At 44.5% G+C, this 12,630-nt stretch overlaps 1 long non-coding RNA gene across 1 annotated transcript; it reads left to right on the top strand.

Moving 5' to 3' along the window:
• The first annotated feature begins 4,451 nt into the window (after positions 1–4,451).
• Positions 4,452–12,176, top strand: LOC144328348 (uncharacterized). The gene is made up of 3 exons (XR_013393526.1): positions 4,452–4,517; positions 7,680–7,886; positions 10,817–12,176. It is a non-coding gene; the product is annotated as an uncharacterized LOC144328348 (long non-coding RNA).
• Positions 12,177–12,630: the final 454 nt, after the last annotated feature.

The following is a 12,630-nucleotide window of genomic DNA, read 5'->3' as shown; positions in this document are numbered from 1 at the left end:
CTGTGCAATTTGTCCTTTACAGGCATCAGCTTGGGGACTATTAAGACATCCATTGCTATGGCACTCAGTGTCTGTAGCTACATCAAATGCTTTTTTAAAGAAGAGAGGCCAAGCAACACTTGTTAATGTTCCAAGTTGCTAGATGTGTTGTTTTTCCCAGAGAAGAAGCCAGAAATAGGTCAACGGCAAATACTTCAGTTGCGTTTGCCACTGAGGTGATGGTGTGTCACACTTTTCTCGTGCTCACAGTCTCTTGTTAACTTCAGTGCTGTACCAACCAAAGGCAATCCACACTAAGGGCTCACCTGCTGACCACATTAATAAATAATAATACCAGGGGCATTGTTACATATTTTTGTATTTTTATATTGTATACTGCCCTGTGATCTTCAGATGAAAGGTGGTATAGAAATTTAATAAATAAATAATAGGAAGGAAACAGTTAGGGAGCTGGGACCCTGCCTGAAACAGATTTAAGTGAGTAGAAATGATTCATCTACTTCCCACAGCTTCCATGGCCAATGAACCCCTGTTTAGTGATCTACAAGGACCAAAGAGCTTGCAGGGCAGCAGCTGAAGGAGGAGCAAAAGGGTCCCTCTGTCTCTCTCTCCTTCCTTCCTTTTATTTTATTTTTTAACTATCAATTTTTAAGCTTTGTTTTCGCTTATTTCACTTCACCCAAAAAAACATGAAACGAAATATTCTCAGCGGCAATAGGTTGGACTCTTCGTTGCTTTTGGCCAATCACAGGCTTAGGGTTGGGTTAGGGTTAGAGTTGTGTTAGGGGTAGGGGTAGGGAACTCTGAGAATTGTAGCTTTGGGAGGGAAACTCTCTTAACAACTCTCGGCACCGTTTTCAAACTATAGCTCCCAGATTCTTTGGGGAAGTCCTGTGTGAGTGCCTGGAGGCAGTTGGAGTTTTTAAAAGATGATTTTGCAAGTTGCCTTCCCGCATTGGGGCAGAAATACAGCTAATATGTGAATCGCAAAGATACGGCTCAAAGGTGCAAATGGCTACACATAACACAGGTTCCCAACACGCATACTAACACAATGTAACAGCGCTGGGAATCAGAGCTGAATCAACGGAAATTGCTAACGCTTATTGTGAATGTTTTAAACATGAAATGAGGTTATGATGTACATGATTGATGAAAATTGAAATCATTTGTTTGAAATGTTATAAATACCACCGCCCTTGGGCGGGGTCAGTGGCGTAGCGTGGGGGGTGCGGGGGGGGGCGGCCGCACTGGGCGCGACATCTGGGGTTAGGGCAAGTCCACGGGTTAGGGGGCGCAAATTACTTGCCTTGCCCCGGGTGCTGACAACCCACGCTACGCCACTGGGCGGGGTTGCAGTTTTGCAAAACAATTTAGCCTATTGCCTTGCAATAAACAACAATGGACCCCTAACACCTCTTGTCTCTGAGTTTTATTGGCGTAAACTCAGAAGTTAAGCCATTTTTTACTTACAACAAATCCATGTCTCAAAACAAGGATTGGTGATGCCTCCCCAGATGCTGCCATTGTCTGTGGGTTGACTGTGATGCCACAAAAACATTTGGCAGTTTCTTAGCACCCACACTGTAAATTGTAAAATAAAACATTAAAAATGGCACCCTCAGAAACCCTCCTTAGCACCAAGGCCCCCTGACCCTCCCATTTTTAAAAAGTTTCCTCAAAATCTGTTAGTTTTTACAGTGCTGCAACACCCTTTAAAAATGGGTCAGGGGGCCTTGGTGCTAAGGAGGGTTTCTGAGGGTGCCATGGAGTCCACGTGCCACACTGGGAACCTCAGTCTGGACCCTTAAGTTGAAGCGAATCACCAGTCTCTACATAATGGGAACACCACATTAACCCCACAAGAGAGGTTGGTCTTTGTTCTCGGCTGGGAGCAGAGGTAGCAATTGGGAGAGTGAGGAGCTGCAGGCACAGCAGGTGAGAGATGCTCTCAGGTTGTCCTTGTTGCAATCCAAAGGGCTGGGACATGCCTCCTCATCCAGCTCCCCAATGCCACCTGCATGACACATACCTCCCAAAGAAGAGAATTCCATTTTGGGAGAAGCTTCTCAAAGGAATATTTGCTCCCTTACGGGTGATGGCTTACCTCTCTCTTCTGTTTTAGCTGATTCTGGAAAAACAAAACACCGTGGGTACAAAAAATTGGATTGTTGATATTCTCCTGTGTTTTCGCAGGTGAGTTCATCGGAGTGTTAAATAAATTTATCTCAACAACACAAATGAGGGATGTGGTTATTTAGCAAATGCAGGGGAAGGCTAAGTGGACAAGAGTTTTCCTATTTGTTCTTTGACTGTTTGTGCATTAAATTGTGTAGAGTTGTGATGGAAGTTTATAAAATGAGACATGGCCTGGAGAACGTGGATAGAGGAAAGTTTTTCTCCCTCTCTCATAATGCTAGAACTCACAGAGCTGAACGGTGGAAGATTCAGGACACATCAAAGAAAGGAAGTCCTTCTTTATGAAGTGCACACTATGGAACTCCCTGCCACAAGAGGCCACCAATTTGCAACTTCCACTCAGGATTTTCCCAAGGCTAAGCCCACTTCAGAGAGCATACTCTGCACCCACCTCAAATGCTTTGGCCTGGTTGGGAGGTTTCCTTGAATGGCGATTCTCCATCTTGCCCTGTGTTATGATTCCATGCTTCCCCCCACTCTTCCGGTGGTGCTAACGTCCCCCTGGCCTCAAATGCCCCCTGACTGCTCACCACAACCCCGTACGTCTCCGCCGTCACCTCAGCCACGCAGCCACTCGGCAGGCACTCGCCTGGGGTGCAGCTCCGGGGACCTGGAAATGTTGGGACGGTTAATGGGGAGCCTCCAAGCCCTGGGGCAGTCTATCTGGTCGGCCGGGTTTCGGGGAGGGGAAAAGAAAGCCTTACTTTGGGGGTCACAGTTCCTAAACTGCATGTTGTCCAATGCCACGCCTGGCACTGAGGTCACCTTTGGAGGGGGAGGCAGTGCTCTTGACATCCTCCGGATAAGCAGCCGTCCAGGGAGGACGAGGAGTCCAAGACCCACCTGGAAAGGGCCACCAACTCTTCCGGTGTAGGCCAGCTTGCGTGTTACGTTTCTGGTGATTTCTTCTTTTCCTTGTGTTTGTTCAGTTTGGAGTGGTTCTGCTTCTATTCATGATTTTGACGTTTTTTCTTTGTTTTGGCTTATTTTTCTTCGTTTCGTGTTTTTGGGTGAACATGCTGTCATGGTTTTCCATTGTTTGTGTTTGGGTACTGCTTCATTTCGCGGGGGGTGGGGAAATGTTCTATTGTGTTATTGTCAATATTGTGTCAATTTCATGTCAGTGATAATTTTGAAAAGCAAGCAGACCACCCCAAACCAAGGAAACACCAGAAATGCAGAAAATTCACTAGAAATGCCCACTGTATAGTAAAATGCTATGTATTGCTTGTGTGTTATGTTTCTACTGAATTTATTTTCAGTATTTAACTTGTTTTTTGGGTGGTTCTTTTCAAATAATTTATGCGTTTCTGGTGGTTTCCTTGGTTTGAGGTGGTTTCCTTCCTTTTTAAAATTATGAATAACTTATAAATGACACGATATCACCAGAAACACAAAAATTGGAACCCCCTCCCAGAAATGACAAAACACCAGAGGAGACACAAAAACAATGAAAAACCACCACCACAATGCTGAATTCACCACAAAACATGAAAGAAACAAATAATTCAAACCAAAGTAATCATGAAAGCCAATTGGGGAGAAGCAGAATCACCCTAATCTGAAGACGCAACACAGGGAGAAGCAAAATCTCTAGAAACGTAACATGAATGCAACACATAGCATATCAGTTTAGCCTGGTTTGGGGGTTGCTAGTGAATTTGTTTTTCAGTACAGTATTTTGCTTGGTGTTCACAGGACCACAAGGTGACTGTTAGGTGTCGCACTCCAGTGGCACCTTTAAAGATATTTATGTATAGGCACTGGATCGAGGCCTCTACTGCACCTGCAAGCATACTTTGCAATCAATTTTTGCTGACTGGAAACAGAAGAATTACAGCTGACACAGCTTCCCCGGGATAATTTCCCTCCCACGAAAGGGTGCTGGCGGCGCTTTCTGCCCTCTTCCAACATGGAGGCCGTTCCGCTGCCCTCTCCTAAAATGGCGCCGGCGGCGCTTGCTGCCCTCTTCTATTATGTCCCGTCCCTCACAGCCTGGCTTGAAGCAGGGACCGCCCAGGCGCTGGGCTTCCTTCCATCTTCTTCATGTCCCCGGGGGCTCTCTTCAAAAACCTCTTTCCCCAGCCCCAAGGAGCGTGGCAGGCTGCATTGGCCCTTCAAGGCGCTGGGGCTGCCTTGGGCTGCCAGGTGGGACTGGCTCCAGGGAACCTTGGCTTCCTTTTTTGGGGTGGGTGGGGGGGTTGCAATCGTCTCTGGGATCCGAGGTGCCACCTTCTCTCCGTCCTGCCCCTGCAACTCCGTGCACCAGGCATCAGACTCGGGGCAGCAAGTCTTTCCGTTTCGCATCTCCCCGGAAGGTAGTACTTTGGTTGCGATAAGGTCGTATTTCCAGAGCAAATATTCAAAGTACAAATTCTTTAACCTGAGAAGATTGGCTAGAATGTAGGTGACACATCCCCCCCCATATGATTTTATGGTTTTTACATAGTAATTTGGGGGAGGTGTTTACTATTGATATTTGTGAAGTAATGTGCTGTATGCAAGGTCTCTTCCTGGTACAATGTATAATTTCTTAAGATCACTCCCTTTCTTGGTCCCAAAATAATCTGCCAGGTGGTCATGGCCAGTGATAATGCTAATGACCTACTGTGCTAAATTTTACCAAGACTAAAGAAAAATGCATTTTAAGAACAGGGGGGGCTAATTTGGAAGCTCTCTGGCAAATGGAAAGCTTGCCTTTTCCAGACTTTAGAACTTTCTCTCTCTCACACACACACACATATTTAAAAATGGTATTTGATGGTTAAAAAGATAATCATACGGAGCTTTAAAAGCAGGGTGTTTTTTTCTTTAAAAAATGAACAGCCCATATTAAGTATGGGGAATGGCTAAGGCCAGCAACTGAACCAAATTTCAATTTTCCGGTAATTTTAACAGTCATTCAAATTGCTGAACTAGGATTCTGCAACAACAGCTCGTGCCACAGCTTTGGAATCCATTATCCGTTCTCAGAATATAGGAAGCTGCATTTCAGAATTATTAGTCAACCCAAATAAAAATTGCCAACACTGACTTGCTCTTCAGGCAAAAAAGATTCCCATAGAGATGCTGGGGATTGAATCTGGGATCTTTAGCTTGCAAACACAGTGAGCTACAACACTTCTGCCTCTTTTTATATCCTCACTGTGGTAGGTATCTGAATCCTCCCCCCCCCCCTTAAAATAAACAACTTATTAATATTGAACAAAACTATTAAACTTGTTTGCCCAGTACTCTGGATACAAATATTGTAAGCAGAACTGACAATAAGCTGCTTGAAGTAGATTAAAAAAAGAGAGAACAAGAGCAGGAGGCAGCTTTCTTTCTTTTTATATGTTCCCCCTTCCCTATTTTGTATGCATAAAGATGTCCATACTCCCCCAATTCCTGTTCTTGTTTCAGACCTTACTTGTACTTATCCTAAGGTTACCAGATGTCCCTGTTTTCCAGGGACAGTCCCCGGATTTACAAATCAGTCCCCTGACAAAATCCATCTATTTAATAGGAAGTTGAAAAGTGTCCCCGGATTCATTGAAAAAATCTGGTAACCTTAACTTATCCCCCTTTCCCAACTGTCTCACTGGCGCAGCTTACTTCACAATTTTATTTCAGAAAGAAGCAGAAGCAGAGTGACAGGTCAGACTTTATTGTCCCCAGACCATATAGGAGGTCTCAGGACCCCAGGTCTTAGGCAATTAAAGCAAATGGTGCACAAATGGTTCAGTCTCAGTTCCCTGTTAGAATTGATCAGGAACCCTAAATGCCCTCCCTCCAACTGGCCTTTAGAATATTTGAGAAAACACAAAACTCTTTTCTCTATGCGTGCAAATATCCATGTCAATTTATAATAAAATATCTGTTTTTCTGTAACTAGTTTCAATACCCAGGATGAGTTATAACTCTTCCTTCTTGAGTCTTGTACAGAATGTGGATCTTTCCAAAATGTGTTCATGAGAAATTGTGGGGAAATTTTACGATTTTGAACAGCATTTGCATATCCTCTTGTATTTGATCCACTGCAAGTAGATAGCTCCCTTTCATGATGCTGCTTTTAACTGTTCTGTGGAGGCAGATTTTCATATTTCCTAAAACTAGAATTAGGGAAAGAGCCCCTAAAATAAATAAGAAGAAAATGAGAATAGAAATGACTGGACAAGTAAGTAAGTAAGTAGTAGCAGCAGCAGTAATCATCATCATCATCATCATCATCATCATCATCATCATATACCCCACCCATCTGGCTGGGTTTCCCCAGCCACTGTGGGGCGGCTTACAGCACATAAAAAATTGTAAAACACTAGACAATAATTTTTTTTTTATACAGGGTTGCCTTCAGGTTTTGGTTAACCAAGGTGGTTCCCTCCAAATGTTGTTGGACTATCCCATGATAACTGAGGCTGACAGTCCAACATCATCTGGAGTGAACCACACTGGCTACCCCCGTCCTATGCTGTATTTTGCTATGGTTATTGGGCATGTGGGGGAAAGGGTGTTTCTTATACCTTGAAATACTCTCACAATAGGTTTATACAGCTCTGGGATCTTCCTCTCAATCATTGGTCTGAGGTTCTCTTTCAACTTGTTGTAGTTCTTTTTCAGTTCTTGTTGATATTCCCTTTGGTCAGCAGTAATCAGGTATTTATTCTTCTCCACTGCTTCACCACATCTGTTCCCCAAAAATGAAGAAAACAATTTTGTTGATTAATATAACCGCACAGTATTGGACCATGTGCATCTTGTAATTAAGTTTGGCTGGGACTGAACTTGAAGTTCAGTCAAGACTTTTTAGTCTTGTTACTAGGATCAATTTAGTGTTCAATGGGACAATAATTTCACCAGAGGCTGCATTACATGCTACAGTGGGGATTGTGTGATTTGTTTATATCTTTGCTGTGAAGCCAGCTAACGCCTAAGAATGTGCCGACATAGATTTAGTGTAATTGCAATTTTAACAGATTTTACTTTGCCACTTTACTCACCTCATTTACTCACCTTAACTTGCTGTGATGTCGATAAAGTTTTAGATCCTCTGGAATTTCAGCCAGGAGCACTTGAGCTACTTCTAGTGGTCCCTTATAGAAGAACATAAAATTGTATTACATAAAGCATATTTCTTGAGGAAAGGATGATCAGGTATCAACCAGATCAGGCATCAACCAGAATTACTATCATGTGAAACCCAATAAATGGCAAAACAGTAATCTAGTCAGATATCAGGAAGACACAACTTTCAGGGCAACTCAGTTGCAACAGGAGGGAGTAGGAGAGGAATTCAGTGGGACAGTACAGTGGTACCTCGGGTTACATACGCTTCAGGTTAAATACGCTTCAGGTTACTGACTCCACTAACCCAGAAATAGTACCTCAGGTTAAGAATTTTGCTTTAGGATGAGAACAGAAATCAGCGGGAGGCCCCATTAGCTAAAGTGGTGCATCTGCACATGCCATTTTAATGTTTTGCTTTTGCTGCTAACATGCAGAGAGAAGAAAAGAAGAGGAATCAACAGTATTCTGACAATATATCTGATTTACTGTGGCCCCCACAGAACCTTGAAGCACCATCTGCAGCATTTTGGGATCTGGTAGCACCTGTCTGGTAGCAACAGCCAGTTCAAGCGTTTTCTCTTGCATGTATTCAATAGCTACTTCAGCTGGCATCAAAACAAACTGTAATTACAGAGGGACAGGTAGGTTGCAACTCTTTAACATAGAAACTTCAGTTGGCACAAGGATGATAAGCTGTTTTTATGTGGTCATCTTCTGAGGGTTGTTTTTTAGCCAAAAGTAGATAGCATGGTCTTGCCACTCTCTGCCACTTGATAAAAGACTGGCAAAAAAGTGAGAGGAAGTTAAATGAACCACTCCCATCAGATAACATAAATGAAACAGGAGGGGAAGAAGGGTAGGGAAAGCAGAAATGACAATGTTAAGAGTGTCCAGTCCCGCATGCTGTAGCTCAGTTTTTTGAGATTTAATATTCATTTGGTCTCAACGTGGATGATCCCATTGAATCTTGTATGATTCCTGCACATTTTGTTTTAGTTCTATTACTTTGGAAGCAGACATTACTTTTGAATGACATTGATTCTAGTTTTGATGGGGAAAGCATGCATTGTAGTCAATATGGTCCCCCTCTTATACTGCTCACTCGGTTTTCCTCGTGGGCGTCCATCCTGAGTTAAAGTACATACATAAATCGTCAGAGGTTGAAATTTTTCTCAAAATTGGTCACTCTGTCTTTTATCTCATAGTTATCAAAATAGAGTTCCACAAAGGTAATTTGTATGTAGGCCTGGAAAGACGGGGAAGTGGAAAAATCTTTTATATGTAAGCTTATGTCAATAAAAATTATTTAAGCATGAAGCTGAACCTGCAACTGAGAAACACATTATGCTGCTCACACAACAAACTTGATCTGTTTAGATGGAAGAATGAAGGTGCCCTTCTACAAACAGTCCCTATAAGCAAAGAAGCTTGAAGTGCTGGCTTGCCGCTTGATTTTCCCTATGACACCCTAGTCATTTGTGCCCCAAACTGAGAGCAAGCAAGGCAACTGCTTCCAGTGGGAGCTTGTCTTTCCATAGCCAAACCGAACTGCAACTGCCAGGGCTAAATGCTCTAAAGCTGATTTGCACAAGCTCTGCTTATTGGAGGAGTTTGGAGGACTACCTATCTGAGGACAGCAGCCTACACTGCAACCCTGGTTTCTTCTCCCCCTCATTATAAAAATCTTGTGTGGTTAAGTGAAGATAAGGAGTTTGAGGCAAACAACAGAAGATAAAAGGTTTTGCCAGGAATGACTGGACAATAACCTCTGTCAGCTGGGACAGTTTATAGAAGGAACCAGGACTTCTTTATTATATACAAGCAGAGAAGAACGAGTGTAGCCAGGACGTGTGCACTGCACTGGGCATCCAAGAGGCTAGCTACTCCGCTGCCTCTGACAAGTGTGATATACATGTAAACCATGAGCTATATGTGGGAACTAAGACATGTACCCAGTCCATACATGCAACAGATGCAACAGACACTGGCACACATGTCTGTGACCTATTGTCTCATTTTCTTGTCATTTGAACTATGCTGCATATGCCTTTCACATATGTATAAGTGTGTTGCAATTGTGTTTATAGTATGCTTTTGTCACACACATTACAAACATGATAGTGTGATGGATTATATTTCACCCATGCTCCTTTGAAATCTTGCATCTATGCATAAGAAATTCAAATAATTTTGCCTTTGGTTGATAAAATCTTTTGCAAGTTTTTCAGGGGGAAATTGTTGCAGTGAAACATTGTTGAGCTTTGTGGAAAATGTCTATTTCCCTAAGAACTTGCCAACACGAACCAAAATTGACCTACTGAATATCCCAGGAGCTTTGGCTGACAACTGATGTGGTAAAATGTGAAAAGCAAGTGATGTTTTTCTGTGAGTTTAGCTGGCAGCTTAATTTTCACTACTTCATAGAAATCAGGAGATCTACATTTGAAAACATAAAATAAAACAAACATATGTAGCAGTATTAAGGCCAAGTAGTGGAATTCCAACTTGATCAAGGAGGTGGAGAGGAGCCTGTGAACCTGCAGCCTTCTCCTGGCTTTTTAAGCACTATGCAGTCATGGTACCTACACTGTACCTTCATCAGCCACCTCTGAGGATTTCAGTGTCACTATTTTGTTCAAAAAATCTTTGGTGGATCAGAAGAAGAACTTTATTGGATCAATTTCACCACTCCTTTTGCAGAAATATTTGCTATTCAGGAAGACAGATTCATGCACCTTGTTCACCAACACAACCAGCTCCACCAAACTACTCAATATCCATCACGAAGATTCTCCATCAAGCAGTTTCCAAGTGCCCCTGCCTGCCTTTGCGATGGCACTGAGGACTGCAGCGATGTGAGCGCCTGCAGTCGGGGGGGGGGGCATTTGAGGCTGGGGTGAAGTTGGTGGCATTCGGGAAGGGCAGCTTCCCTCTCTCACTCCCGCTCCCCTTCGTTGTGGGCAGGCCCAATCTGCAGCAGCAGGCAGTCTTCCTTCCCTCTGTTTCTCACAGAGCGAGGGCAGGAGGACTGGAAGGGGAAGAAAGGGTGGAAGAGCTGCCACTGCCATGTTGGGTGAGGACCGGACAGAGGCACCACCGGAGGAGAGGCAGGCGCACCTGAAGGGGGTGGAGGGCGGAAGTGACGCCAGCACTGCCATGTTGGACGAGGATAGGGGGCAGTTTCTGTAAGTTCCTTGTGGCTCAAACAGTTTTCTCTGCAGATTTAAGACAGCTATTAGGTTTTAAGGCATCTTAGTTTCTATACTCCTGTGCATGGAAAGCACTAAGATGCAACACACGGACTAAGCTGCATCCTCATGTCTGTGGATGCAGATTCCAAATCACAGCCTGCTAGATTTGTAACCTCATTTTTTAACTTCAGCAGCTCTATTTCCTTCCTGTTCCATGGTATTTTTCTTCCTCATCTTCAACTGCATTTGTATTTGTTGATGCCTCTCCTTCCTTTTCCTTACTCTTAACTAAAAGGGCATTTCAATTTCTCCCCCTCAAAAAGAAAACATAACTTTTCTGTTTCACTGTTGCCTCCTCACTTCAAATACTTTTTACACAGGGTTTCTCTTTGTCGGCAACCATGACAAAACAGGGACGCACAAGAAGTTGTCACACTTCTTCACCAACTCAGTCCTGCAGTGCTGTAGTTGCTGCCACCACCTCTCCACTTATTCCTGCAGCCACAGATGGGAGGGAACCAGGTATGCAGGAAAACAATTACTTTTTAAAAGGTCCCCAAATCAATGCCTCGGCACTTCTCAATGCAAGTTGCACCTTTGGAGTGTAAAGGCGCCATGTATTTTCTCTGAACTTCTCCCAGTCGCCAAAAGAGTGCGCTGGTCACTTACAACACCAACCCTAAACTCCCAGGAGCCCAAATGCCAACCATCTAGGCATGTGGGGGATCCTCAAACCCAGAGGTGGGCAACCACACACACTCCATGGTCCAATTGGGAATAAAAGGTAGGGAGAAAGAATACAAAACAAAAACAAAAAACCTGGGCACTATAAACACAATCGGCCCTAAACTCAACACTCACTGTTCCAGTTTACTCACATAAAATCAGAAAAGCTGGTCAGCTCCGTCATGGCTCCGTGGCTTGTTGGGAGGGGAATGGAGCTGCAAGAAGTAGCTGAGCATTTTAAAGGCTCTTTTCCCACTCATGGGAGGGGAGAGCCTTGGTTCTTTCTCCTCGCCTTCCTCAGTTGTTGTTGTTTAGTTGTTTAGTCGTGTCCGACTCTTCATGACCCCCTGGACCAGAGCACGCCAGGCACTTCTGTCTTCCACTGCCTCCCGCAGCCTCGGTCAAACTCATGCTGGTAGCTTCACAAACATTATCCAACCATCTCGTCCTCTGTCGTCCCCTTCTCCTTGTGCCCTCCATCTTTCCCAACATCAGGGTCTTTTCCAGGGAGTCTTCTCTTCTCATGAGGTGGCCAAAGTATTGGAGCCTCAGCTTCACGATCTGTCCTTCCAGTTAAGTACCCACTTTGCTTATGAATAGACTTGGCAGGAGATGGTGGGCAGCTCAGCCCCCTCCTTCACCATCTTTGCCAAAACAGAAGAATTGAGGAGGGGTCTTTCAGGAGAGCTTGAGAACAAGAGGGGTATGCCTGGCTGGGGGGTGGGCGGGAGACGCAGAGTTCCCCCTCCACGCTTGCCACGCAGGGGCTCTTGTTAAACGGACCTTTGGAAAGCCCTCAAGGGCTGTTTCTGTACAGCTGCTTTGCTGTACAGCCTCTGGGCGCGGAGGCTCCACTCTGCTCTCCTAACTTATACCGATGGACAGAACTCTTCTCTGCCGGTTTTCTGGAACTCTCTTTGCTGCCATGGAGCCTGAGGGCTTCGAGCTTTCTGGACGGGGCGAGAGCGACAATGGGTGCTAGTGCCGCCTGGAGCTCGTTGGAGACGAATTGAGAAGTCGCAGTGGAAGGCTCGCCTTGAACGTCTGTGCAAGTGTATCTATTTTTCTCTTTTTCACATTAAAAATCCATTGTGGAAAAAACAAGGGGACTAGAACAGCAGGTCTGTGTGCAACTGTATTTGTATTTTGTTACTACTTTTTTTTTATATGCCTGTTGTCTTTGTCCATGGAGTTTTCTTGGCAAGGATACTGGAGTGGCTTGCCGGTTCCTCCTCCAGGTGGATCACGTTTGGTCAAAACTCTCCACTATGACCTGTTCATCTTGTGTGCCCTGCTCGGTGTAGTTCATAGCTTCTCTGAGTTCTTCAAGCCCCTTCGCCACGGCAAGGCAGTGATCCATGAAGGCTCCAGTACTTTGGCCACCTCATGAGAAGAGAAGACTCCCTGGAGAAGACACTGATGCTGGGAAAGATGGAGGGCACAAGGAGAAGGGGATGACAGAGGCCGA

Source organism: Podarcis muralis, chromosome 7, assembly GCF_964188315.1.
Source record: "Podarcis muralis chromosome 7, rPodMur119.hap1.1, whole genome shotgun sequence".
In the NCBI taxonomy this organism is placed as follows: domain Eukaryota; kingdom Metazoa; phylum Chordata; class Lepidosauria; order Squamata; family Lacertidae; genus Podarcis; species Podarcis muralis.
Note: the sequence above shows the minus strand (reverse complement) of the source record. Positions and strands in the feature narration are given on the sequence as shown.